This window comes from Bos mutus, chromosome 5, assembly GCF_027580195.1.
Source record: "Bos mutus isolate GX-2022 chromosome 5, NWIPB_WYAK_1.1, whole genome shotgun sequence".
Lineage (NCBI taxonomy): Eukaryota > Metazoa > Chordata > Mammalia > Artiodactyla > Bovidae > Bos > Bos mutus.
Genome location: NC_091621.1, coordinates 18,453,182 through 18,480,848, shown reverse-complemented (window position 1 = coordinate 18,480,848; position 27,667 = coordinate 18,453,182). Strand labels below are relative to the sequence as shown.

Sequence of the window (27,667 nt, the reverse complement as noted above, 5' to 3'; positions counted from 1 at the left end):
GGAAATGCACGATGGGTGATAATCTTAAATCTAGGTAAGGTTGCAGCCACCACCATCATGATCCACTCTAGAGTAGCAGGGCTTCAGCTTCTGGGCCAAGGAAACTTATTTATTAGAAAATAAATGTGTTTATCAGAAAGTTATTGATTAGAAAATAAATCCAAATGTAAGTTTTTTGCTAGTTGCTTTATATCCACAACAAACTAGTACGGAGAATGCCTTGTACAAAACAACACAATAAAGGTTCAAAGATCAAGGTGTTTCCTTAGGCAAGGCTATAGACTTCAGTCTCTAGTATTTGAAATTTAGGCTGCAGTCCTTGTTTTTTGACATATCTCTGACTGTGTGGCACAGTCCATGCTTTTAACCAGATTTGAACAGGAGAACGGCCACTTGGCCTGGGGAGAAACAGATGAACTGTTTGATTTCATGGATTGTTTCAAGGATTCCTCTACCCAGAGAAGACTGTAAAGAGCATGGTGGCGTTCCAGTACTCACAGAGAACCAGGGTTCCAAAGATTTCTACAATCAGTATGTGAAGCCAAGCACAAAGCAACCCTAAGAACAGAAGAACACAAGGTTGGGAGATGCAAGTTCATGAATGCAAGCATGTAAGTCACTACTTTGCCAACAAAGGTCCGTCTAGTCAAGGCTATAGTTTTTCCAGTAGTCATATATGGATGTGAGAGTTGGATTGTGAAGAAAGCTGAACGCCAAAGAATTGATGCTTTTGAACTGTGGTGTTGGAGAAGACTCTTGAGAGTCCCTTGGACTGCAAGGAGATCCAACCAGTCCATTCTGAAGGAGATCAGCCCTGGGATTTCTTTGGAAGGAATGATGCTAAAGCTGAAACTCCAGTACTTTGGCCACTGCATGCAAAGAGTTGACTCATTAGAAGAGACTCTGATGCTGGAAGGGATTGGGGGCAGGAGGAGAAGGGGATGACAGAGGATGAGATGGCTGGATGGCATCACTGACTCGATGGACCTAAGTCTCAGTGAACTTCGGGAGTTGGTGATGGACAGGGAGGCCTGGAGTGCTGTGATTCATGGGGTCACAAAGAATCAGACACAACTGAGCAACTGAACTGAACTGAACTGAACTGAGCTTGCAAATATAATCAGTGGGCCAACTGCATAGCTAAGGAAAGCCAACGAAACATTGTAGACTCAGACACTGGTGTGAAGCACAATTTTTTTAAGTAATATTATGAATAATAATAAAATATTATAAATATTTCTCCCAGTTTGGAGGGGGTGAATTTTTGTACATAATTTTATGTTCTGATCAATAATCCAATATGATTCCCTTCTGAGATGTATTCTTACTGTATATTTTATTTTTCTTCCTCACAAAAGTTTGCCTCCTACTTCCTCCACCTCTACACATGCCCTTATTCATTTTCTTTTGAATTTTTTTTCTTTCCCTTCAAAGAAGACACACATGTCTAATTCAATACTGTTTTTATAGTAGTAAAACTACAGATATTGTTCTTTTTGCAAAACCGAGAACAGGAAGTGATCAGAAAGAAGGACCTTCATCATCAACTTCCTTAGCTAATAAAAATGCCAAGAAAAATGTTATCACTTCTTGAAAACCACATAGCAAAAACTCTTCTAAATCCATAGGTAAGGCACTCGGTTGATGCCTGCATCCTTAATATTAATTCCACTGCAGATCACATTATACTGTCTTCATATTCAATTTTTTATAAACACATCTCATTATAAATTCAGTAATTACTTGGACCTTTTCAGAAGAAAGGGTTTTCATATGAAGCAGTAAATAATTTCCAAGTTGATGTTTTGTGCTTTGCATCTAGGGTCCCAACTATGAATCTATAATAACACTCAGAGTTCTTCATGTAGGCAAAACCTAGAATAAAGTGAATAATGAAATCGATCTCATGGGCAGGTTATCTATGGTTGTAAGAAATCAAAATTCACTCAATTTAGTTTAAAGAAAGGGCTTCCCAGGTGGCATTGGTGGTAAAGAATTGCTTGCCAATGCAGGAGACATAAGAGTCAGGAGGAGTTCCATTTCTGGATCAGGAAGATTCCCTGGAGGAGGGCATGACAACCCACTCCTATATTCTTGCCTGGAGAATCCCATGGACAGAGGAGCCTGGCGGGCTACAGTCCACAGGTTCGCAAAGAATTGGACAAGACTGAAGCGACTTAGCATGAACACACGGACATCTTTAGGAAAAGGGGAAGAAAAACAAAAACAGGATCAACACAGAACTCGGCTGCCGAGTTGTTAGGCAGCTGCCTTCTCTGTCTGTATAGAGCCCTGAATGGTTCAGATGCTGAGTATAAGCTAAGAAATAAAATGAGGACTTCCAGGTTAGAGTGTCTAGTCACAAATATTATCTCCATTATTTATGATCTTTGTGAACTTCGTGTGGGTGCCTGGTTGCTAAGTCATGTCTGACTCTTTGCAACCTAATGGAATGTAGCCTTCTGGACCCCTCTGTCCATGGGAGTTTCCAGGCAAGAATAATGGAGTGGGTTGCCATTCTCTTCTCCAGGGGATCTTCCTGACCCAGGAATGGAACCCCTGTCTCCTGCATCTCCTGCATTGGCAGGTAGATTCTTTACCACTGAGCCAGTTTAAGAATCTGCCTGCCAAGGCAGGGGACACAGGTTCATCCCTGGTCCAGCAAGATCCCACATGTCTTGGGGCAGCTAATCCTGGGTGCCACAACTACTGAAGCCCTAGCACCCTAGAACCTGTGCTCTGCAATAAGAGAAGCCACTGTAATGAGAATCCTGCACACCACAAGGAGAAAAAGCCTGAGCATAGCTACAAAGACCCAGCACAGCCAAAAATAAATAAATAAAATTTTAAAAAAGAAAAGCAGTAGCAGTACTATTCTTACAGTATTAGACAAGATACCACAGATAAAGTGCTTAGAATAGTGTCTGAGACAGTATGCATTCAATAAATGAAAGTCATTATGATAACATAGTTGTAATTGCTTGTCCTGAGCATATGCTCCATCTCTCTCTGCCTGGCAGCTTCCTCTGTTTGCCCAGGCCAAACAGCCACTAGATCAGAGTTACCAATTTCTTACAACTTCAGTGCCCATGATTTCTGATTTCCTCAGCCCACATCACATGATGTACACATGGTTATCCTCACTGGGTCTGCAGATTTCCTTAGGATCTCCTGCATCTCCTGCATTGGCAGGTAGATTCTTTACCAACAGAGGTTAAAGAACTGCCTTTCTGATATGAATGTTTCCAATTCACAGATTAATAAAATTCACAGGTGTTTTCCCTCTTAGGCAATATTGAAATAAACTAACAAATGAAACTGGCTAAGAAAAATATGAGCTACTTGTAAGATGCTAAGTTCACTGTATGCCTGCACAGCTATCAGCGGAAGCTACATAATCACTTTTAACAGATTCAGTAGGATTAACACACGGGTGAAATATTGGATTTAAATAACCTCTAAGTTCCTTTGAGTGCATGATTCAATTTACACAGACTATAAAATTGCAAGTCTTCAATAAAAGTCTGCAATATAAATTTGTGTGTGCTTAGTCACTTAGTCTTGCCCAACTCTTTGCAATCCCATGGACTGTAGCCTGCCAGGCTACCCTGTCTGTGGGATTCTCCAGGCAAGAATACTGGAGGGGTTGCCATTTCCTCCTCCAGAGGATCTTCTCGACCCAGGGATCGAACCCATGTCTCTTGTGTCTCCCGCATTGACAGGGGGATTCTTTACCACTGAGTCACCTGGAAGCCCACAATTTAAATTTGACTTCATTAAAATCCTACTAATCTGAAAAGGAAGAGGGTTTACCTCACACATCAGATTAGGTAAAGACTAAATATCCACTTCAAGAGAAAGTATCTGGTAAAATCTTCAAGTTTAAGTAAGAAGTCACTCAAAGACTTTAAATGTTCATTTAGATACACCTAACATGCAAAATCACCCCCACTCCAGTACTCTTGCCTGGAAAATCCCAGGGACAGAGGAGCCTAGTGGGCTGCCATCTATGGGGTCTCACAGAGTCAGGCACAACTGAAGCGACTTAGCAGCAGCAGCAACACGTAAAATATTTTAGGGTAGCTGCTAAGTTTAAAAAAATTATAAAATTTCCCAGAAAATTTTCTTTATAATCAGGTGTTGTAAATGGGAATATATAGGTACAGGTTAAAAATATATATATAAATCACAAAATTATATTGGAAAAAATTCTACATAGAAAACACAGCCAATATCCAAGTAAAACAGTATTTTTAAGTCAAAGACATCACTTTTTGCACCATAATTTAATGGTAGATAGGCGATTCCCACAAAACCAAGGAAAAAGTGAATGGTAGATAGGAAGATGGGGAATGATGGTGTCAATGGTCAAAAGACATAACCTTTTCTCTTTAGAAGTTCTTGACCTTAATATGTGCATGTTATTAGAGATCACACACAATAAGATTGTCATTACTGAACAATTAGTACTGTTAACTTCCATGCATTTTGGACTTGGAGGGGAACATTCTACTTTAAAAGAATTAGCTTTTGCATGATCTTTATTTTCATTGCCTTGAAGGGTATGGGAAATGTGGAAGGAAAGTCCAGTGTGCTGATTAGTAGACTTCCAAACATTAGTCAATGTTTAGGAAATTTGTTCTGGGCCTTGAATGCAGGTGATTTTACTCATCTTTTAGCCTCATTATTTATTTTATTTTATTTTTAATTGGAGGATAATTATTTTACAATACTGTGATGGTTTCTGCCATACACCAAAATGAATCAGCCATAGGTATACAATGCCCCCTCCCTCTAAAACCTCCCTCCCATCTCCCTCCCGATTCCACCTCTCTAGGTGGTCACAGAGCACTGCCTTTGGGTTCTCTGTGTCACAAAGCAAATTTCCACTGGCTATCTACTTTACACATGGTAATGCATATGTTTCAATGCTATTCTCTGAAATCATCCCAGCTTCTCTCTCCCCAGCTGTGTTCAAAAGTCTGTTCTCTATGTCTGCATCTCCACTGCTGACCTATAGATAGGTTTATCAGTACCATCTTTCTAGATTCCATATATATATATGTGTTAATATATGATATCTGTCTTTCCCTTTCTGATTTACTTCATTTTGAATAATAGGCTTTGGGTTCGTCCACCTCATTAGAACCAACTCAAATGCATTCCTTTTATAGCTGAGTAATATCCCATTGTGTATTAGTCCCATTACTGAGTACAACTATATTTTTAATTTCATTGGTCTCAATTTGACAACACAACTAGCAAAAAAATACTAAACAGCTATATTTTTAATTCTATAATAACACAGAAATCTATATTGGTCAGCCATGTAGTTTAACAAATGTTTGAGTGTGAGGTATAAACAATAAAGCTTTAGAATATGGTGAGAAAAATGATCTAGGGATGCTGAGTTGCCTGTTTAAGGAAATCTATGAAGTATAGCAGATAAGCATATAAATTGTATTGATAATTATACAACTTAGTGATATGGCCACAAGCTATAAATGCTATACAGCTGTAAAAGGAAAGATAATTTTGGGTTACAGATGTCAGGGAATGGTTCCAATATTTTTTTCTTAATATTTTTGCAATATACAGTAAATGTCTTTGCCTCCCACACAAATAAAAGAAAAACACATAAAACCCACACAATTACATAAAGTGTGGTCAGTCAGTTAATAATAGTAAAATAAAGCTATATGTTAGTAATTAAGAACTTTTATCAAAGGAGTTCAAAATTTTAGAATGCCTCTATGTATAATGTAGCAATTCATAGAAATAAGAGGACAAAATGCCAGTAAAATAAATGTTTTCCTAATGATTAAAAACTTCAGTGTTTAGGAAATCAAAGTTATTCTATGAATAATAAACAAAATAACCATAGTGACCTCACATGAAATGTGTTCTTTTAGTTCTCTAATAATGAAGTTATATTTACATTCTTTTGAGTAGATTAGGCCAGACCACGGCTCTCAAAACTTAACTCCCCACATCATTTTGCTTTTATTATGATTATATCAACATAAAAATTTTAGTAATCCATATGACCCTGATGTTTTGCATTTTATTATGGAAAGAGACAGTGGCCACCTACTTCGTTATGCATTGCAAAATACCTTAGAATATATTATTACATGTTTGAACTATGGAAATGAAATCCAAATTCAGTTACTCTTCAGGCACATGTCGGACTTTATAAATAATATTTTCAAAATTCTATTTTGTTTAAACACAGAGGTCTTTCCTCCAGGCACTGTTTCCTCAGTGGTGCTCCATTAAGTGAAATTCTGTTCAAAAACGGCATCTGTAATCAAGTTTGGAAAATTCTGAACTTAGGCATTACCCAAACAGACTGTAATTTGGACTGTAATTTGTCCAAAGCCAAGTGGTGTTTTATGAGTACATTAATGATGAATGATGACTACCCTGGTGGAGTAGTGGGTAATAATCTACCTGCCAATGCAGGGGACATGAGTTCAATCCCTGGTCTGGGAAGATTCCACATGCTGAAGAGCAAATAAGGCCACATGCCACAACTACTGAGCCTGAACTCTAGAGCCTTCAAGCTGCAACTCCTGAAGCCCACACGCCCTAGAACATGTGCTCCACAACAAAAAGCCACCGCAACTAAAGGTAGCCCCTGCTCACCACAACCAGCGAAAGCCCATGTGTAGCAACAAAGACCCAGCACAGCCAGAAAATAAATTAATTAAAAATAAATAAATAAATGATACCTATATATGTTAGGGCTTCCCTGGTAGCTCAGTAGGTAAAGATTCTGCCTGCAACGCAAGAGATCTGGGTTCAGTCCCTGGGTCAGGAAGATCCTCTCTCTGGAGAAGGAAATGACAACCCACTCCAGTATTCTTGCTTGGAACATTCCATGGGCAGAGGAGCCTGGCAGGGTACAGTCCATGGGGTCGCAAGAGTCGGACACAATTTAGTGACTAAACCACCACCCCCACCTATATATGTTAAAAAAGTAATGATGGATGAGGAATAAGAATAAACCATTTTGCCTTTATAAATCTTATAAGTACACATTACTTTAGGTAATATATTCACAAGACTAAAGACTTGTCAAATAGAAAATGACATATGCAGATTAGATCTTTTATTTCACTCTTCATGGAGAAATGGGTCTAATACTAACTCTAAAATTAAAAAAAAAAAGTGATCTCATTCACACTACATATAAACTCAAAATACTATGCATTAGAAAAACATCGAGATTAATTATTTCATAAAGTTAGCCATCCACCTCGCCAAACAATACATTTATGCCACGTGCACGTTCAGTTGCTTCAGTCATGTCTAACTCTTTGAGATCTCGTGAACTGTAGCCCGACAGGCTCCTCTGTCCATGGGATTCTCCAGGCAAGAATACTAGAGTGGGTGGCCGTTTCCTTCGAACGCATGTGTTTTACATATCTTGCATTGGCAGGTGGGTTCTTTACCCCTAGTGCCGCCTGGTAAGTCCACTTATGCCACAACATATGACGAAATCTGCAAAGTCTTACTGATCTGAGATAAATTCTCAAGCAGAATATGACTTTTAACTGGGTTATGATGCTAGAAAATATGCTATTAAGTATAATAAAAGAAATGAGTTCCAGTTACCTTTTATATACTGAATGTTACAGGAAATGTGGAAATACATAACACATAGCTTAGTTCTCCTCATGTAATGGGCTTATTGTGTAAATGCTGAAATTCCCTTAATTTCTATTGACTATAGTTTTGTCCAGAATAAAAGTGACCCAATTCCCCTTCTTCATTCTATTGAACATTATTTTTTACCTTTATTAAGAGTTGACTTGAGACAACTTGAATAACTAAATATTAATAGTAGAAACAAGTAGTCTTAAGATCATAAGATAATTTTTACACAATAAAAGGCTAATAAGATAACTTAAAAATCAACTCACAATATTTCCTTTTTTGTATTCATGAAAAAATATGTTGGAATTTTTTTCATTAAAAACCAAAATATCTATCAAAAGTCAAAGGAAATTTAAGAAAAATGAAGAGCTTATCTATAGACGACAAACAGAAATTGAGCACTTTTAGAGGACCACCCAGAATATCTGTATTGCATGACAAATGATTCTTGTTGCTGTCTAATTTTTTCAGTTTTGTTTGAAGTAAATGATCAAACGGTTTGGTCAGAAGCAAACAGAGAATTTCCATAAAAAGATGTTATTTAGGTATTATCAGAGTGCTTCCTACCTTCAGTAAATACTTTAATAAAGTGCTTCCAACTCTGTTCTATGACAAGTAAAATGCTGTAGAAGGAAATTCCTACTCTATGTATTGATAGCTAAAGGTTACAGCCCAGGGTGGTAAATCTACAAGCCAGTTACTTTAGGCACCATGCTGTTGCATGTTCTTTATGCTTTTCTTTGTCAGTCTGGCTTCTGGCAACTTTTAGGTTCCCATGACTATTATCTGTAGTTTCCCCTTCCAGTAAAGCCAAAGGGCATTTCAGAGGGCAGTCAGTAGGTGCTGGCCAGAGTCAATGCCAAGATCCAACAGAGTCAAGTCATGGAGCAGGAACCAGGCCAGGGTCCAAAATGAGGCAACATGCAGGTTCCAACAGGCACATCTTTTTAGACTCTCCAGCACTTTATAAAGCTCACAGATAAATCCACGTTATGTGTTCAGAAAACATAAATGCCAGCAGCAAAAATGTCTTCATGATGCTTAGGACACTACTCGTTCAGCAACATGCCAAAGATGGATTTCTGGAGTAATGGCAGCAGCATCCATGACACTATGAGAACTGGAACAGTCACCAAAGATACAAATGCCTGGTCACTTTGCTGGTATTATTATTATTGGCACAACTGTGTGACTACGTGGTGTACTAGTTTCACAGAGCCAACAAATGCAGCATCTGAATGTCTGCCAATCTTGGCACACACTTCTCTCCACATACCCATTTTCAATCCTATCAGGAAACTACTCCTACAAGAAAATGTGAAAAAAAAGAAAAGGTAAAAGTCAGTGTCAAGTGAAGGAAAATAAAGTTTTTAGTAGTGATCACTGATATATTGGAAACAAAAATCAAGCTGTAAAATTAAAACAATAACAAGGTTGTATGTGTTTTTATTTTCAGATTTCTAGGAATTTGAGAGAATTCCCAGGAATGTAGAAAGGGGATGTCTGCATAGGCAAATAATATACATTTTTTTTTTAAAAAACAAACTTTGATTCTCTTTTGAAATTAAGTTAAAAAGTGAGCCTAGAGATTATCATACTAAGTGAAGTAAGAGAAAGACAAATACATATCACTTACATGTGGAATCTTAAAAAGTTATACAAATGAACTTACAAACAAAAACAGACTTACATACATAGAAAATAAATTTATGATTACCAAAGGAGAAAGGGATAAATTATGAGTTTGGCATTAATAAATATACACTACTATATATAAAAAAAGATGAACAACAAGGACCTACTTAGCACAGGGAACTATATTTAATATGTTGTAATAACCTATAATAGAAAGAATCTGATAAAGAATCTATATATATACATATACATATATGTATACATATATATATACATATAAAACTGAATCACTTTGCTATATAGCTGAAACTAACATAATACTGTAAGTCAGTTCAGTTCAGTCGCTCAGTCGTGTCCGACTCTTTGCGACTCCATGAATTGCAGCACACCAGGCCTCCCTGTCCATCACCAACTATACTTCAATTTAAAAATATCATGGCACTTCAACTACCTTGTATTATCCTGATGCCTTTTAATAACATAAAGAGCATATCAGAACCACTTTCTTTGATATCATTAATTACTTGATTTCAAAAATGGGTGGTCCATTTCAGGAGCCAAAACAGCCCTTGTAGAAAGTTTTCTCACCCCAATACATTATTTGGGGATATCATATTTGTTTTCAGAATTAATTGATACTCCTTAATAGGATTATTGATCATAATTTTTTCAACTTGAATCTGTGTGTGTGTGTTCTCAGTCTCTTAGTTGTGGCCAACTCTTTTGACTCCAAGGACGATAGCCCACCAGGCTCCCCTGCCCATGGAATTTTCCAGGCAGGAATACTGGAGTGGGTTACCATTTCTTACTCCAGAGGATCTTCCTGACCCAGGGATGGAATCTGCATCTCCTGTGTCTCCTGCATCTCCTACACTGGCAGGCAGATTCTTTACCACTGTGCCACCTGGGAGGCCCCTAGACTATTCATACGCGTGTTCCGTTAACAAGGGAGCATTTCCTTTTTTCCCCATCAACTCTGTGCTATAAAATAATATTCAGTAGGTGGTATGTTTATGTGCTTAGTTGCTCAATTCTGTCCGACTCTTTGCAACTCCATGGAATATAGATTGCCAGGCTCCTCTGTCCATAGGGATTCTCCAGTCTAGAATACTGGAGTGGGTTTCAGGGCCCTCATCCAGGGGAACGTCCTAACCCAGGGACCGAACCCAGGTCTCCTGCATTGCAGGTGGATTCTTTACTGTCTGAACCACCAGGAAAGTCCTCAGTAGGTGGTAATAATACCTTATAATTTTCCCAGCCCTTCCTTGATTGGATATCTTTTGCGGGTCAAGGAAGGGACATTTAAATTGCAATGCACAAATTATATTCTATTGTCAATGGCAAAGAAAAGTCCCATTCACATTGTGTGTTAGTGGATAAACAAGACATAGCATTCAATTCAACTGTCTCACATTTTAAAACATGTAGTACCTCAATTATATATTTTGAAGTTTTTCTTCTATGAAAGAAATACATTTTAAAACAATGATGTTGGAATTTCATTACAGCACCGTCTTCAACATGCTACAGTTGAATGCTCCTGTTCCTGTAACAAGGCTATGTAAAGAGCTAAATTGCTTATAGTGGGAAACTTCCTAAGTCCTTTTGAAATGAACTCTGTATAAGATGAATTCTTGCAATGAATTTCAAGTATAATGAAGTTATGGTACTTAAATGAACCAATTATTACTAAGATTTTTTTTAAATGTGACATGAATAGTTTTTCTTATTAAGGTATAATTGGAACTGAATGTACCTATTTTAAAAAGCATAATCAAGTACTCAAAAAAAAGGTTAGAACAATATTCAGATCCCAATTTATTTAAACATAGCCTTAATTAAATAGTGTTATCCATGTCTACTCAATTTCTTGGTACTAGCATTCATCCCAACATGCACAGTTCACAGAGCTGACATTTTTGAAAGAAGGATTATTCATGCGTGCTACGGTCTGAATGCTTGTGGCCCCCCAAACTCATGATCAAATTTTATGCCCAATGCGATCATTTCAGGAGGTAGGGCCTTTGTGAGGTGTTTAGGTCATGAGGATGGAACCCTCATAAATGGAATTAGTACTCTGATATATACCCTCACAGGGCTTCGCAGCTGGCACTAGTGGTAAAGAACCCATCTGCAGGAGACATAAGGGAAGCAGGTTCAATCCCTGGAAGATCTCCTGGAGGAGGGCACAGCAACCCACTCCAGTATTCTTACCTGGAGAATCACAAGGACAGAGGAGACTGGAGGGCTACCGTCGATGGAGTCGCAAAGAACTGGACATGACTGAAACCGCACACAGATACAGACCTCACAGGGCTCCAGAATCCTTTCCACAGTGCCAGGACACAACTGAAAGTCTGAAACCCAGAAGCAGACCCTCACCCAATGACACTGGCACCCTGATCTCTGACTTCCAGCTTCTAGAACCCTGAGAAATAAATGTGATGTTTATAAGCTACCCAGTCTATGGTGTTTTGTTACAACAACCCAAATGGACTAAGACAATACGGAAGAGAGACAAAATACAATTTTGCCAACATTTATCTTGTCCTCTTAATTTTTTGTTTGTTTTGTGTGAAAGACTTACAGGTGTGATTTTCATATTTAAAAGCAGGACTCTTTTAAAAAGCAGCACATTCAAGAAGGACAGAATTCTAACTGTTTCTCTATTATCTTCCCCACAATTTCCCTTTTCTATAAAATGTGTGTGCAGAGAGGGAGGAGTCTACCTCTACCTGGGATGACTACATAGAACAGAGGGGAAAATATGGATTTTGGAAATAGAGCTAACCCACCTGACACATCAGATGCTTCCTTTCTTCCTAAATTAGTGAAAACGATACAGGATACCCATGTAACAGGGCTGTTGATGTTGTCAAATAGTGACTTTCTGGATTATGTGAGGTGATATATGTAAGCCCCTGCAGCTATATCTCTGAATATGTGTCTTCTCTTTTTTCTTTTCAAATTCCAAAAATCTAAGTATGTAAATAGTTTGAATGCCAAGAGAAGACCAAAAAAATTACATCTTTCAATTTAGATTTTATAGACCACATCTCAGTATCTCACTGTATAGCTGAGGAGACGTTAGTAGTACTGCTTTAAGACAAAAACTGGTAAAATAAGATGTTTAATAAAATGTGAAATAATTAAAATAGTGCTGTGACCCCATGGACTGTAGCCCGCCAGGCTCCTCTGTCCACGGGATTTCCCAGGCAAGAATACTGGACTGGGTTGCCATTTTCTTTTCCAGGGGATCTTCCCAACCCTGGGATCGAACCTGTATCTCCTTTGCCTCCTTCATTGGCAGGCAGATTCTTTATTGTAGAGCCACTGGGGAAGCCCGATTTAAAACTGATTATATCCTAAAAAAGTTGGAGGGAACATTTACTCTTAAATGAAAGTTACAGATCAAATATGCATAATAATTTTGATCATTGATACTGAAGTATCCCAATGAACAGTAATAATTAGGTTTCTAAGCATTTAGAATGAGATTTTTTAATTGGTAATACAGCTATATAAGTGTATACAGCCTTTTTTGAAATGGTTGAAAACAAATGTACATAATGGGCCCACAAAGGGTAATAGAGTAATAAAACTGTTATTGGTAAAAATAAATTTAAAACAATAAATTTTGCATGCTTCCTATTGAAGTGTTTTTTTTTTTTCTTTAAATAACTGCGTTACTAAGAAAATTAACAATAAAAAAGGAAAACATTTTTAGATGAGCTTGAGATCTGACATCACTAAATCCTCCAGTAGTAGGCCATTGCTGTGTGTAATTAATGTTCTTCCCCAGGGCACAGTGGCCAGATGACTCTCCAGAGAGATGCTAATGTGGTCCATGGGGGATGGGCTTACATTGTCTTGTATCCCCTGAGGTTTCTTCTGAACTGTTCACCTTTTCCTATCTGCTTATTATGCTGTCATATCCATTAGTGATAATGCAAATATTCCTGCAGTATCTGCCACTTTTTAAGTTCAGAAAAAGAAACTGGTACATTGATTGTTTTTGTTCTGAAAGAGGCCATGCTGCTAAGTCGCTTCAGTTGTGTCCGACTCTGTGCGACCCCCATAGACGGCAGCCCACCAGCCTCCCCCGTCCCTGGGATTCTCCAGGCAAGAACACTGGAGTGGGTTGCCATTTCCTTCTCCAATGAATGAAAGTGAAAAGTGAAAGTGAAGTCACTCAGTCGTGTCCGACTCTTTGCGACCCCATGGACTGCAGTCCACCAGGCTCCTCCGTCCATGGGATTTTCCAGGCAAGAGTACTGGAGTGGGGTGCCACTGCCCTCTCCGTGAAAGAGGCCATAGCTTTAGGAAAACACATTCAAGCATTTTATTGCTACATTGAAGACACCAGACAATAAATACCTGGAATTCATATGGTACTAGGAAGGGGCACTACAGAAAAAGGAGGACATTACAAATAACTGAATCTTAAGAGGCAGGGTTAAGAGCTATGCATCTCATTTTACTTAGACTATTCATCTCTCAGCTCTAAAACGTTCCCACTTCTTTCATTGAAGCTTTCTTTGATCACTCCATTACATAGCAAAGTCTCCTTCTGGAATCTTAGAGCAGGGGTCAACAAATACTTTTAGCTAAACTGAAAGATTTTTCTCTAAACTGAAAGTTTTCTCTAAACTGAAAAATATTTTAGGATTAGCAGATTTAATCACAACTATTGAACTCAATCTGCAGCAGGCAATCTGCCACAGACAACACAGAAACCAATGGGCGTGGCTATATTCCAGAAAAAAATTTTATTTATATAAACAGGAAGGAGGCCAGATGCGGCTCAAGGATTATCTGTACTTGGTTAACCAATGTTGTAGACAATCACTGCTCTAACATTTTGACACTCAGTCCTACTTGATTGTTCTTTAACTCCCCACACAGAGAATGTCTCTGAAATTAGTCTCCTTAGGGAGATCAGGAAAGATGACCTAGACATAATCTTTTCGAGTCTTTGTGCAGATTATTTCATGGAGCAATGCTCAATTATTTACTGATTTAAATTGACTTAACATATGCGAGCAAGATCTACTTGCCATTAGCAGCCTGCACTGAAACATCTTCTGAGACATTGACCTTTGGGGTTCTCTAATGGACAGCTTCATCTTGCTGAGCCTTTATTCTACCTGCATATATCTTACTTGGTAATAATGAAGAATAGAAATTCTATTTTTAAAAGATCAGACACATAGGAAGGACTTAAATGTTGCTTAAAAAAAAAGTACAACAATAGTTATGTTGACATAGGTTTGTATCTTAGCATGAACAAACATCTCTAAATCCTGATAGCAAATTGCTATTGCTTTTCCCTTTCCCACAGTCTTTAAATGTGTTTATATGTGCTACTACTTCTAAGTAGAAAGTCAGGAATTTCCATCTTAAAACTCCTTTAGGATATATTCCCAGTTGATGTTACTAATTTTGTGTCTATGTGAAAAATTCAGCACTTAAATATTTTTGCAGCATCAATATCAATGTTGAATTCTCTTCCTGTATGTGTTTTGCCAAGAGAACACACTGGTCATAGCAAACACCCTCTTCCAACAACACAAGAGAAGACTCTACACATGGACATCAGCAGATGATCAACACTGAAATCAGATTGATTACATTCTTTGCAGCCAAAGATGGAGAAGCTCTATACAGTCAGCAAAAACAAGACTGGGAGCTGACTGTGGCTCAGATCATGAACTCCTTATTGCCAAATTCAGATTTAAGTTCAAGAAAGTAGGAAAAACCACTAGACCATCCAGGTATGAACTAAATCAAATCCCTTATGATTATATAGTGGAAGTGACAAAGAGATTCAAGGGATTAGATCTGATAAACACAGTGCCTAAGAACTATGGATGCAGGTTCATGACATTGCACAGGAGGCAGTATTCAATACCATCCCCAAGAAAAAGAAATGCAAAAAAGACAAAATGGTTGTCTGAGGAGGCCTTCCAAACAGCTATGAAAAGAAGAGAAGCAAAAGGCAAAAGAGAAAAGGAAAGATATGCCCATTTGAATGCAGAGTTCCAAAGAATAGCAAGGAGAAATAAGAAAGCCTTCCTCAGTGACAATGCAAAGAAATGGAAGAAAACAACAGAATGGGAAAGACTAAAGATCTCTTCAAGGAAATTAGAGATAACAAGGGAACTTTTCATGAAAAGATGGGCACAATAAAGGACAGAAATAACCTAACAGAAACAGAAGATATTAAGAAGATGTGGAAAGAATACACAGAGGAACTATACAAAAGAGATGTTCACGATGCAGATAATCACAATGGTGTGATCATTCACCTAGAGTCAGACATCCTGGAATGCAAAGTCAAGTGGGCCTTAGGAAGCATCACTGTGAACAAAGCTAGTGGAGGTGATGGAATTCCAATTGAGCTGTTTCAAATCCTAAAAGATGATGCTGTGAAAGTGCTGCCCTCAGTATGCCAGCAAATCTGGAAAACTCAGCAGGGGCCACAGGACTAGAAAAGGTCAGTTTTCATTCCAGTCTCAAAGAAAGGCAATGCCAATGAATGCTCAAACTACCGCACAATTGCACTCATCTCACATGCTAGTAAAGTAATGCTCAAAATTCTCCATGCCAGGCTTCAACAGTAAGTGAACCGTGAACTTTCAGAAATTCAAACTGGTTTTAGAAAAGGCAGAGGAACTAGAGATCAAATTGCCAATATCTACTGCATCATCAAAAAATCAAGAGAGTTCCAGAAAAACATCATCTACTTTTGCCTTATTGACTATGCCAAAGTCTTTGTGTGGATCACAAAAATCTGTGGAATATTCTGAAAGAGATGGCAATACCAGACCACCTGATCTGTCTCCTGAGAAATCTGCATGCAGGTCAAGAAGCAACAGCTAGAACTGGAGGTGGAACAACAGACAGGTTCCAAATTGGGATAGGAGTATGTCAAGGCTGTGTATTGTCACCCTGCTTATTTAACTTATATGCAAGTACATCATGAGAAATACTGGACTGGATGAAGCACAAGCTGGAATCAAGATTGCCAGGAGAAATATCAATAACCTCAGATATGCAGAAAGTGAAGAACTAAAGAGCCTCTTGATGAAAGTGAAAGAGGAGACTGAAAAAGTTGGCTTAAAACTCAACATTCAGAAAACTAAGATCATGGCACCTGGTCCCATCACTTCATGGCAAATAGATGGGGAAACAGTGGAAACAGTGTCAGACTTTATTTTTGGGGGCTCCAAAATCACTGCAGATGGTGACTGCAGCCATGAGATTAAAAGACGCTTACTCCTTAGAAGGAAAGTTATTACAAACCTAGATAGCATATTAAAAAGCAGAGACGTCACTTTGCCAACAAAGGTCCATCTAGTCAAGGCTATGGTTTTTCTAGTAGTCATGTATGGATGTGAGAGTTGGGCTGTGAAGAAAGCTGAGCACTGAAGAATTGATGCTTTTGAACTGTGGTGTTGGAGAAGACTCTTGAGAGTCCCTTGGACTGCAAGGAGATCCAACCAGTCCATTCTGAAGGAGATCAGCCCTGGGATTTCTTTGGAAGGACTGATGCTAAAGCTGAAACTCCAGTACTTTGGCCACCTCATGCAAAGAGTTGACTCATTGGAAAAGACCCTGATGCTGGGAGGGACTGGGGGCAGGAGGAGAAGGGGACAACAGAGCATGAGATGGCTGGATGTCATCACCAACTCAATGGACATGAATTTAAGTAAACTCTAGGAGTTGGTGATGGACAGGGAGGCCTGGTGTGCTGCGATTCATGGGATTGCAAAGAGTCTGACATGACTGAGCAGCTGAAATGAAATGAACTGATGTGTCAAAACTCAGAGTTTTGTCTATATGTGAAACACCCATATTACTATAAAGTCAATGATTTGTTGTTGTTTGAATTTCCTACTTGGATCAGGCTGTGAAAGTAATATTAAAATTCATAAATACCTGTGCACAGAAGCAGATTTTTCAAGAATAAAGAGGCTCTGCCTCAAAATGCACCAAAAATATTAGTAAAGATAAAAGAATAATAATTGTGATTACTCCTTATGTTATCTGCATTATTTATTTACTCTCCAGCAGCAATCCTGTGATATAGGCTTTATTGTTTCCATTTTTTAAAAATGAGGCAACTGAGGCTCTGAAGGTTTACATAGCTTGATTTTGGTTAAACAGCTGAGATGTGGCTAAATCAAAATTCCACCAAGGTCTGTCTATCTATCCACAAAGACTCTGATCCAACATGTGACACAGTGATGGAGAAAAAAGGGAAAGAGAAAAGAGAGACCCACAGACTAAGACAGACTACAGTGAACACGACACTGGAGCTCTGCACAAAGCTGATGGAAAGATATAAATTGCTTAAACTTGCTTTGAAAATAGGTTCCATTATTTGTGTGACTCAAGACTAAAAGGATCTTACTGTTTTATTCACAGCCATCTCTAACATCTAAAACGGTGTCTGGAGCACAGTGGATGAATAAATAGTTGTTATTAAAGGATTACATTCTCTGGCTTGAAATATGTCAGAGGCTTTATTCAAAATCCCATTTCACAGCAGAAGTGACATGTACATATCCATGAGAATTCTCCAGACACCCCTCTGTTCATGCATCCACCGCTGCCCACAGCCTGGCATATCCGCAGGAGTCCCGCCACCCAATGCACACTCCCCCACCCCCCATCATCTTGCTACCTGTGCTAAAGGGATCGAATTCTGGAATTATTGTTTATTCAGTCCCTAATGGCTCCCCACCCTCCCTGAGTCCACAAGTGATAAGAGGTCATTATTTTCTCGAAGCCTTTTAGTTTGGTTCCAGATATTTCCTTTAAAAAGTAAGGAAGTCTTATCATTCTTCCAACTCTGTGTTTTAACAGATCAAGTCCTGTTATCCTTGACTAGTCTTTTTTATTTTTTTTAACATTTCTCAAACTTCCTTCCTCTAGAATCTCTTAAAATCCAGTGCAGAATTGCATATTTTAAAATACTAATATTGAGAAGGTACATTGTGGTTAATAGATTCAGGACCAGATCCCTCCACTGACAAGATGTACAACCTTGGGCAAGATACTTATCCTCTGGCCCTAATTCCCTTACCTGTAAAATAAGGGTCATAATAATGTTTTCTCATAAGGCTTAGAGGATTAAATTAGTTAAAAAGGTGTAAGATGAATATGTAAAATGATGCCTGGCATGTAGAAGTCCTGGATAAAGGCAAGCTATTTTTACTCAAAGTAATCTCTATAGCTTTATGTAAGAGCCACATCTTTAGTCTCTAAATTCACTTATTATACATACACACAAACATACACACAGCATGTTAGGTTCTTTACCTCTTATGGCATTAACCAGCAAAGACAAATAATTTTACTGAGAGGCTAATTTCTAATTGTAAACAGAATTTAAAATGAGTTTCCTTCTTTCTTCCCTTTCAGTGTTTATTCATGTATTCATTCATTATACTCAGCCTAATGGGCCACAGAAAGAAAATGTTCAGCTCTGAGGTAACAGTGGGTCCTTCCAAAGGCAGATCTCTCTATATGCCTTTATTTCCCACCTTCTAATTTCATCTGAAAAAAGATGACACTGATGGCCAGTGGGATCATGAGCAAGTGATCAAACATTTATATTCATAAACAACCATTTTCATCCTTCAACTATTTTGTACATAAACTGACTTTCCTAAACTTGAATGCTTCCAGAAACATATCGGCCCTAAAAACAAGCTTAACCAGGTCACATAAAGAAGAGATAAAAAAGTGAATATTTTACATTCATAGAGAAAACATAAGACATGTCAGCTGTCACCACAAATGTACAGGCTGTCAGTCAACCCAGAAAAAGATTTATTTTGTGTGGCGCCAGAAAGCTAAGGACCCTTGGTAGAAGTAAGAAGAATGTAGTCACAACTGGAACTGCCTTTAAAAGAACAGGCTGCCTGAGTACACATTTGTTGTTGTTCAGTAGCTAAGTCGTGTCTGATTCTGACCCCATGTACTGCAGCATGCCAGGCTCATCTGTCCTCTACTGTCCCCTGGAGTTTGCAATACACATACTGAAATCTTAAAAAAGCTTCTTGTACCTATCCAGAGGCTTCAGAGAAAATTTGGATGTGGTGTTTATACCCAGCTTTGAAGGTTGAAGCTTGACATGGAAACAGCAGGAGGTTAGAGCATTTTAAGATGAAAGAACAGCACGGCCAAAAATGGGGAGGCAGGAAACGGAATGAAAATAAATGAGGCACAAGGGACAGTTCAGTTTGACCTGAGGATGGTAGCAGTGGGAGATGAGCCTAGAAAAGATTTTCAGAAATACAGAGATTGAAATGTTGGTCCTTAAACCTAGGTAACGGGAGTCACAAAGTGTTATTAACATATAGGAAAGGGAGGTGTATTTCAGTGCAAGTATCTGGAGGCACGTACAGAATTAACTAGGACATTGGGAAACTATTAGCAAGGAGATCAGCTAAGAGACTAGGATGTGAGTCTAAGTAGTATGTCAAAAGTGCCTGGACTCCGGCAGCATCAGAAAAGAGGACATTGATGAAAGAAATATTTTGAATGTCTTAGCAACTGACTGTAAAATTTAAGGCTGGGGCAGGGGGTGGGGGACTTGAGGTTCTTGTTCTAGATTAGAATACTAACACCAATAAAAGAAGCAGAGCCAACAGAAGGAAAGAAGAGTGTTCAGAAGAGACCTCAGGGTGTTGGCAGTGTCAGCAGCACAGAAGAGGGGAGCTGTCCAGCAGGCATTTGGAAAGTTCTGGCCACAGCTATGTGAAGGTCAGGGTTGAAGATAATGGCTTGAGTGTTACTCCTACTGAGGTCAAAGCACAGTCCAAGAGAGGACAAACTTTGCCAATGGATCAAATTTAGACAAGAGAAGAATTCAAAACAGAAGTTGAGGAGCACATACTTGAGTGAGTAGGTGAAGTGCAAGTCGTTCAATCCTGTCTGACCTTCTGCGCTGGCCAGGCTCCTCTGTCCATTGAATTCTCCATGCAAGAAAATTGAAGTGGGTATCCATTCCCTTCTTCAGGGGATTTTCCTGACCCAGAGATTGAATCCAGCTCTCCTGCATTGCAGGAGCATTCTTTATCATCCGAGTCACAAGGGAAGCCCAAGAGTAGTGGAGTGAGTAGCCTATCCCTTCTCCAGGGGGTCTTCCCAATCCAAGAATCAAACCGGGCGTTGTCTCCTGCATTGCAGGCAGATTCTTTACTAGCTGAGCTATGAGATGAAAGGAAAGTCAAAGAGGAAGCCACTAATGAGCAATCAGAGAAGTAGGAGAAACACAAAGAGCACCTAGAAATCAAGAGAAGAGTTTAAGAAGCAGCAGGTGCCAACACTGCCAAAGGCTGTGGATAGTGTGAAGTCAGTGAAGATTTAGAGCCTCAGAGGCCAGTTACAACCTGATTAATACTTAATATATCTTACAAGGAAGAACTCTTTTTATCCTTTGAAGAAAACACAGAAGAATTTCTTATTGGAAGATAGACCGATTTCAAAGATAATTTCCTTAAACATTTTCAATTTGATTTTACTGGCCAATAATTTTCAATCACATATAGTACCTTTCTTCCAAAAAGTATATTCAATGTCAGGGGACACTTTTGGTAATTATGACTAAGGGGAAACTATCAGCATATGGAGGGCAGGGGTCGCAGACACCAAGTGTCCTGCAATAAAAGCGGCATTCCTACACCGTGCAAAAGAGCCCTGCCCAAAATGCCAACACTGTCACCTGTTGAGAAACACTGTTTATCACGGAATGTTGTGGTAGTGGTGGTTTAGTCGCTCAGTTGTGTCTGACTGTTTGCAACACCATAGACTGTAGCCTACCAGGCTCCTCTGTCCAGAGGATTCTCCAGGCAAGAGTACTGGAGTAGGCTGCCATTTCCTTCTCCAGGGTATCCTCCCAACCCAGTAATAAAACTGCGTCTCCTGCCTTACAGGCAGATTCTTTACCAACTGAGCTACAAGGGAAGCCGATCACTGAATGTACCTTTTGTATATTTGAGAAAAACTGACAGAACTTCAGTTTCTGACATTTTAGAGAATCAATTTCAAACACAGACAAATATTATTAATCAGTTCATCCCTTAGAAACTTCTCAAGTGAATGCATGCCTTTTTGCTTTTACTGTTTATTCATGTCTAATCTAGTTCCAAAAGAAATAAATTACTTAGTAGAGTAGCTTCTTATAATTTATAACTTCTATACATTAGCACTAATCAGAAACTGTTTAGGAGTGTGGATGATTAATAATACTACATGTCATTGTGCTATTAAGTATGAAACAGCCAACATTTAATGTAAACACTTTTTAAAAATACCAATATTTGGTACAGACCTTTACTTATCTAAACAAATATTTCTCTGTGTTACCATTCATACTAGATACTTTCATTGAAAATTTTAATTTTTTTTATTAAGTGCCATGTTTTAATTCCAAACATGACCAAAAATTAATCAGCAGTTCAGATAACTAAACCAAATTATTGTTGTTGTTTAGTTGCTAAGTCGTGTCTGACTCTTTTGCAAATCCATGGTCTGTAGCCCACCAGGCTCCTCTGTCCATGGGATTTCCCAGGCAACAATACCGGAGTGGGTTGCCATTTCTTTCTCCAGGGTATCCCGCCAACCTAGGGAATGAACCCGCATCTCCTGCATTGGCAGACGGATTCTTTACCACTTTACCACTGAGCCACCAGGGAAGCCCTACTAAACCCGATAGCATGTCATTTTCTTGTGGGGCTATCTTAACTGTGCAAAACTTTTAACAAAAATATCTTTACACCAGCATCTTGTAGTTGTTACCCAAATGCCTTGTAAAATTTTCATAAACTTATCTGGAATTTCAATAAAGGTTAATAAAAACAAGTGAATCTTCCACGTAGGTAGATTAGGACCCTGTATTCACCATTCAGGGACCTATTGAGAAAATGAAGCTTTCTCTGTAAGTTTTTAAAAGAAAGTCATATTACTCAAAGATATTTAGTGTATGCAGTTGTTTCTCAACACATTTCCTACATACTTTGATCCAAATAGTTTTGAGAAAGTCAACAATGATGACCTCTCAATGAGAGTTCATTCAATGGCTTATTATGCAATCCAGGACTATCATGCCATCTACTGAGAAACTTTGCTTTTCAAAGGGTTCCCAAAAATCTGTTAAGAAGAATAAGCCAGTGAACTTTACAAAAACCTATTAGTCTTAAGGCCAAATATTTAATACCTGACACTAGCTACCATGTATTTTTTTTTTTAATAAAACATTTATTTACTTGGCTGGCATGTGGGATCTGGTTCCTTGATCAGGGATGGAACCCGGACCCCTGCATTGGGAATGCCAGGGAAGTCCCTGCACCTTTTAAAACAAGAGTTAATGCAAATATGAAAGATTTGGATTTTTTACATTTATTGGAGGCTAACTGCTTTACAATATTGGGGGGGCTTCTGCTATACATCAGTGTGAATCAGAGACCACATATTGAGTTATTTCTATGCTTGTGCTCACACAGTATAAGTAACAAAGGAATCATAAAAAGATCCTCAACTGTCCTGCCCCCAGGGCAGAGTTCCACGAGGAATTCCCTGCCAGACTGAGAGTTGTAGGCAAGAAAAGATGCTCACTCTTCCTTTGTTTCTCCCTCCCTCCTTGCTTCATTTTTTCTATAATCAGTTGTTCAGGACTATCACCTGCCAGGCACTGCATGAGGAAGGAAGAACACGACAGACGAAGTCCCTGCCCTCAATCAGCTTCATGCAGAAAAAGCCATACTACTCAGTGGTTAAAGTCAGACAGCCTACCTGGGGGCTCACTCCCACTCAGCCACTTGCTAGCTGTGCACTTTGCGTCAGTTTCTTAACTCTCTGCGCCTCTTCTGTAAATGTGAGTATCCATAGATCCTCCTCTTAGGATTGTTAAAGTGATAAAAGGAGTAACAGACGGTGCCCAGAACATGGTGAGCATTAGAGAGAAAATGTTATAGTGAATATACTCTTGGGGTACATATACACAATGGAGTATTACTCAGCCATTAAAAAGAATACATTTGAATCAGTTCTAATGAGGTGGATGAAACTGGAGCCTATTATACAGAGTGAAGTAAGCCAGAAGGAAAAACATAAATACAGTATACTAACGCATATATATGGAATTTAGAAAGAGGGTAACAATAACCTGGTGTACGAGACAGCAAAAGAGACACTGATGTATAGAACAGTCTTATGGACTCTGTGGGAGAGGGAGAGGGTGGGAAGATTTGGGAGAATGGCAATGAAACATGTAAAATATCATGTAGGAAACGAGTTGCCAGTCCAGGTTCGATGCAGGATGCTGGATGCTTGGGGCTGGTGCACTAGGACGGCCCAGAGGGACGGTATGGGGAGGGAGGAGGGAGGAGGGGTTCGGGATGGGGAACACATGTATACCTGTGGCGGATTCATTTTGATATTTGGCAAAACTAATACAATTATGTAAAGTTTAAAAAATAAAATAAAATAAAATAAATAAATAAATAAAAAGAAAGAAAAGAAATAAATCCATTAGCAAAGACATTCTTCAGGGAAGGCATGTCCTGCCTTCATAACAACAGAAAATCCTCTGTTACTTGTTTCTACTGGGTCAATGGGCAAATGGATGGGGCTGAACACAGATTTCTGAAGCAAGGTGCCCTTCTCAAATGTGCCTCTTAGCACATCTTACATTTCTTAAAACTGCTACATCCTTTCAAATTCCTTGAGAAACATGCTTCTTCCATTGAGAAGGAAACAAACAGCAAAGAGGACAGAAAGAAGATCAGCCCAGATGACTAGATGTTTTTGTTTTGTTTTTTTGAGAGCAGAATTCCAACCTTATTTATCTTTGTAACCACAGTGCAGTGTCTGGAGTGATTTTAGGGTTTCAAAAATAGCTAGTTGATTTTTGTCAAAATGTATTTTTATAGATTTTACTTTTGGCAGTGCTGGGTTTTTGGTGCTCTCTCTAGTTGCCAGGAGCAGGCGCTACTCTTCAGTGTGGTGTTCAGGCTTCTCATTGCAGTGGCTTCTCTTGTTGAGGAGCAGGGGCTCTAGGTCAAGTGGGCTTCAGTGGTTGCAGCACATGGGCTCAACAGTTGTGGTGCACAGACTCAGTTGCCCTGAGGTATATGGGATCTTCCTGGACCAGGGATCAAATCCGTGTCCCCTGTATTGGAAGGCGGATTCTGGATCACTGGACCACCTTAGCTAGTTTATTTTTCAGGTGTTTTCAGTATACTTTATTCCTCACAATAGCACTTCAGGGTAGATACCACTAATTTCATTGTATGAGTAAGAAAAACTAAGGATAAGACTGTTAAATAATTACTTAGTCTTACAAAAGTGAAGAAGTGAGCTTGAAATCCAGGTCTAACTCTAAAGTTAATTACCTTTTTCCATGTGAATGTCTCAAAAAAAAAAAAAGTTTGATAAATGAATATATAATGAAAAGCAATCACAGGAGACTTCTTTTACTTCTGATCCATGATCCAAGAATATAACTCTCCATAAAGGATATTTCTTAAAGTTTCTTTGCCCTTTTTCCCTTCAGGAGGGCGTAAGGCCAAAAATATCAGCTAGATATTATAAAAGACTAAATGCACGTCTACAAATAAACTGAGCATTTATAGGAAGGGGCACTAATTTGGACATTGAGAAACAAGTGTTAAAATTTCCGTTCACTTACCATTATTGAAACAGCCCAAAGGGGAGGGGAGTACATAATTGCAAACTGCTGATGTGAATTTTGCAAAAAAAAAAAAAAAACTAATTTCTGACTTTATGAGTTGTTACACAACACACTGAGTTGCTTAAGTAATCTTTCCCTTTTACTGAGATCATTCAGTTGCCGGCTGACTTAGATTGCTTTAAACGCAATGTGCTCAGAAGCAGAGAGTGGGGCTAAGATTGCCTCACCAGGGCCATGAAAGGGTCACCTCATTCAACCCTCATCAGTCTCTGCTGCCAGAACCCAGCTCTAATTTTTCAGCCAAGTTCCTCCAAAATGCACACTTCGTACTTGAGATTCCAATGACACAGCACTGTCAAGCCAAGGGTCCGTTGAAAGTCTGCACCCTCCCGAGTTCCCAGTTTGGATTTACCATAAAGCACTGGGTGCCAGGAAAGGGCATTTAGTGCTCACTGTTTCCTTCCGCCCACGCTTTTCAGCTCCACCCTCATCACTGCTGGTGGTTTTACTCCCCTGCTGTGCCCCTTAACAGACCGGAGAAAGAAGATACGACAGGCTAGCTTTACTACTACTACCAGAGGTACTTGTAGAGTAAACCGCACGTTTCCTCTCCTGCGTGTGTTGCGTGTGTAATTTTAACTTCCCTGACGTAGATCACAAATTTCCCTCCTCAGCCCTACCAGGAAAGTGGCCTTGCTCACAATCCCCCCAACCCCCACCCCGCCCTGCCAAGACCAGTCTGCAATTTCGCGGAAGTTAGGGAAAAAAATGGGGTGGAGACAGGAGCCACCCAAGCAGCATCCGCCCGAGAGAGGAGGCAGTTCACACGTGAGCCACCTCACTAGCCTCCTCGCTACCTGGCTGGGCCTGGCACCCCCAGCGTGGCGCCACAGCTCTGCCAGGAAAAACAGCCGGGAGGCGCAGGCCCTCCTCCGCCCGCGTTTAAGTCACGTTCCTTTTCTGTCCCCGGGTGTGTCTCTCCCTTACACACCTTTCTTTCCTTCTGCCTCGCCTCCGCCAGGCTACCTGGGACCCAAAGCATAAAAAACTCTTACGCCACCCCCGACCCCGGTATTTCGTCCCTTCTTCCCAGCCTGAGTGCGACCATCTGCTAAAAGAAGAGGCTCCCTATACATTCTCACCCCCATCCCCACTCCCGCCCAATACCCAGCTTCTCAGTCCCGGCCCACCAGGTATGCTGGCGGGCACGGGGCGAGATGCTGCGGAGAAGCGCCAGGTGGGAACCTGCCAGGGAGACTCGTAGGTCCAAGAAAGAAGTGGCGGGGGGTGGGGGGAGGGTGCGGGGGAACGGCGCCGGGGGAGACTGGGTGCCAGAGCTCCGAGTGCCGGAACCTGGCGGCCGGAAGCGCGCGCGGGCGCGGAGCCCTCTATGCGCTGGACCCCTCGCGACTCCCCTCCCTGACGCGCGCGTGCCCGCAGCCCGCGCCCGACTGCGCCCCCGCAGGTCCCGCGTTGCACTCCGCGCGCTTCGGTGACGCGAGCTCTCCGGCGGCCGCTCCGGGGATTTTTGTCTATATAAGGGCTCGCGGGCAAATTTGGCTTTGGAGCGCGTGTCACAGACTGGCCATTATTTTCACACGCTCGTGCCGTTCACCCGGGCAGCTCGGGTGACAGACGCGCGCTCGCCTTCCTCTCCGCCAGCGTCCCCTCCTCCTCCTAGTCCTCGTTTCCTCCCGGGGTGTCACTTACTTTACCTGGTCTCCGGCACTGGGTGGGCGCTGCAGCGGTCCGTCCGCCGCCTGTTCGCCTCGCTATCAAAGGGTGAATGGAATTATTTATTTATTTATGTCCCTGGACGAGTCCTCGCCCGCCGCCGGAGGTGGAGGAGGAGGAGGCAGCGGGGAGGGGAGGCGCGGCGGCTGAGCTCCCTAGTGGATGCCGAGGAGCGCGCGCCTCGACACCAGGGGAGGGACGGGGAGGGAACGGGGATGGGGAGGGCGAGGGCTCCGCGAGGGGGAGGGGGCCGGGGAGGGCGGCGGCGATCCCCCGGGGCTTTGCGGGAACCCGGGGCCGCGGGTGGGCGCCAGCCGCAGCCCAGTGACTCCAGGCCGACTGAGCATGCTCCAGGCAACTGTCAAAGACACTTCGATGGCTCGGAGCGCTGCACTGCAGATTTTACTTTTGACCCTGAGAGAAAGTCATAAGTCTGTTCGAACTGTTGTTCCACATCGGTTGGGACGAGCTTTACTCGAAGTACTTGGCGCACAACCTAGGAGCCGGTGTGTGGTACCTTTGTGTAGGTACCCTGGGCAGTAGGGCAACCTATAGGCAGGGAAAGCCGTACAAAAAGAGAAGAACCTGGCCCAAGGCACGGAAACATAATTCTGAGTCTCCTTGTGAGCTCGCAGTTAAAGTGTTGGGCCATTCTTCAACTGAAGTCTTTTGGGGGGCACAAGAAGAAGGACCACTGCAGTGCTGGAGATTCGGTTCATTCACCGAATCACTCACTCTAAGGGAAAAATAAATTTTACCCCGAGGGTGGAAGAGTAGCACAAAAGGACTTGAAAATGTGAAACATGTGAGAGAAAGTCATTTGTAAATGAATTCGTTTTAGTTTCTCAAGTTATATATATTTATTTATTGGCCACATAGCCTGTGGGGATCTTAGTTCTCTCACGGACGGAACCACGCCCCCCGTGCAGT

The 27,667-nt window shown here is 40.5% G+C and overlaps 1 protein-coding gene across 5 annotated transcripts in view; it reads right to left on the bottom strand.

The window, feature by feature from the left end:
• SLC16A7 (solute carrier family 16 member 7) overlaps window positions 1–26,915 on the bottom strand; it is a 205,962-nt gene extending 179,047 nt beyond the window's left edge. For 2 of the 5 annotated variants that reach the window (XM_005898966.2, XM_070370516.1), the window contains exon 1: window positions 26,719–26,914. The gene's annotated coding sequence lies outside the window, so the exon portion shown is untranslated. Of the gene's footprint in view, window positions 1–26,713 lie in introns of all 5 variants that reach the window. The other 3 variants (XM_070370518.1, XM_070370517.1, XM_070370515.1) reach the window with 3 other exon arrangements.
• Between the last annotated feature and the right edge of the window lie 752 nt (window positions 26,916–27,667).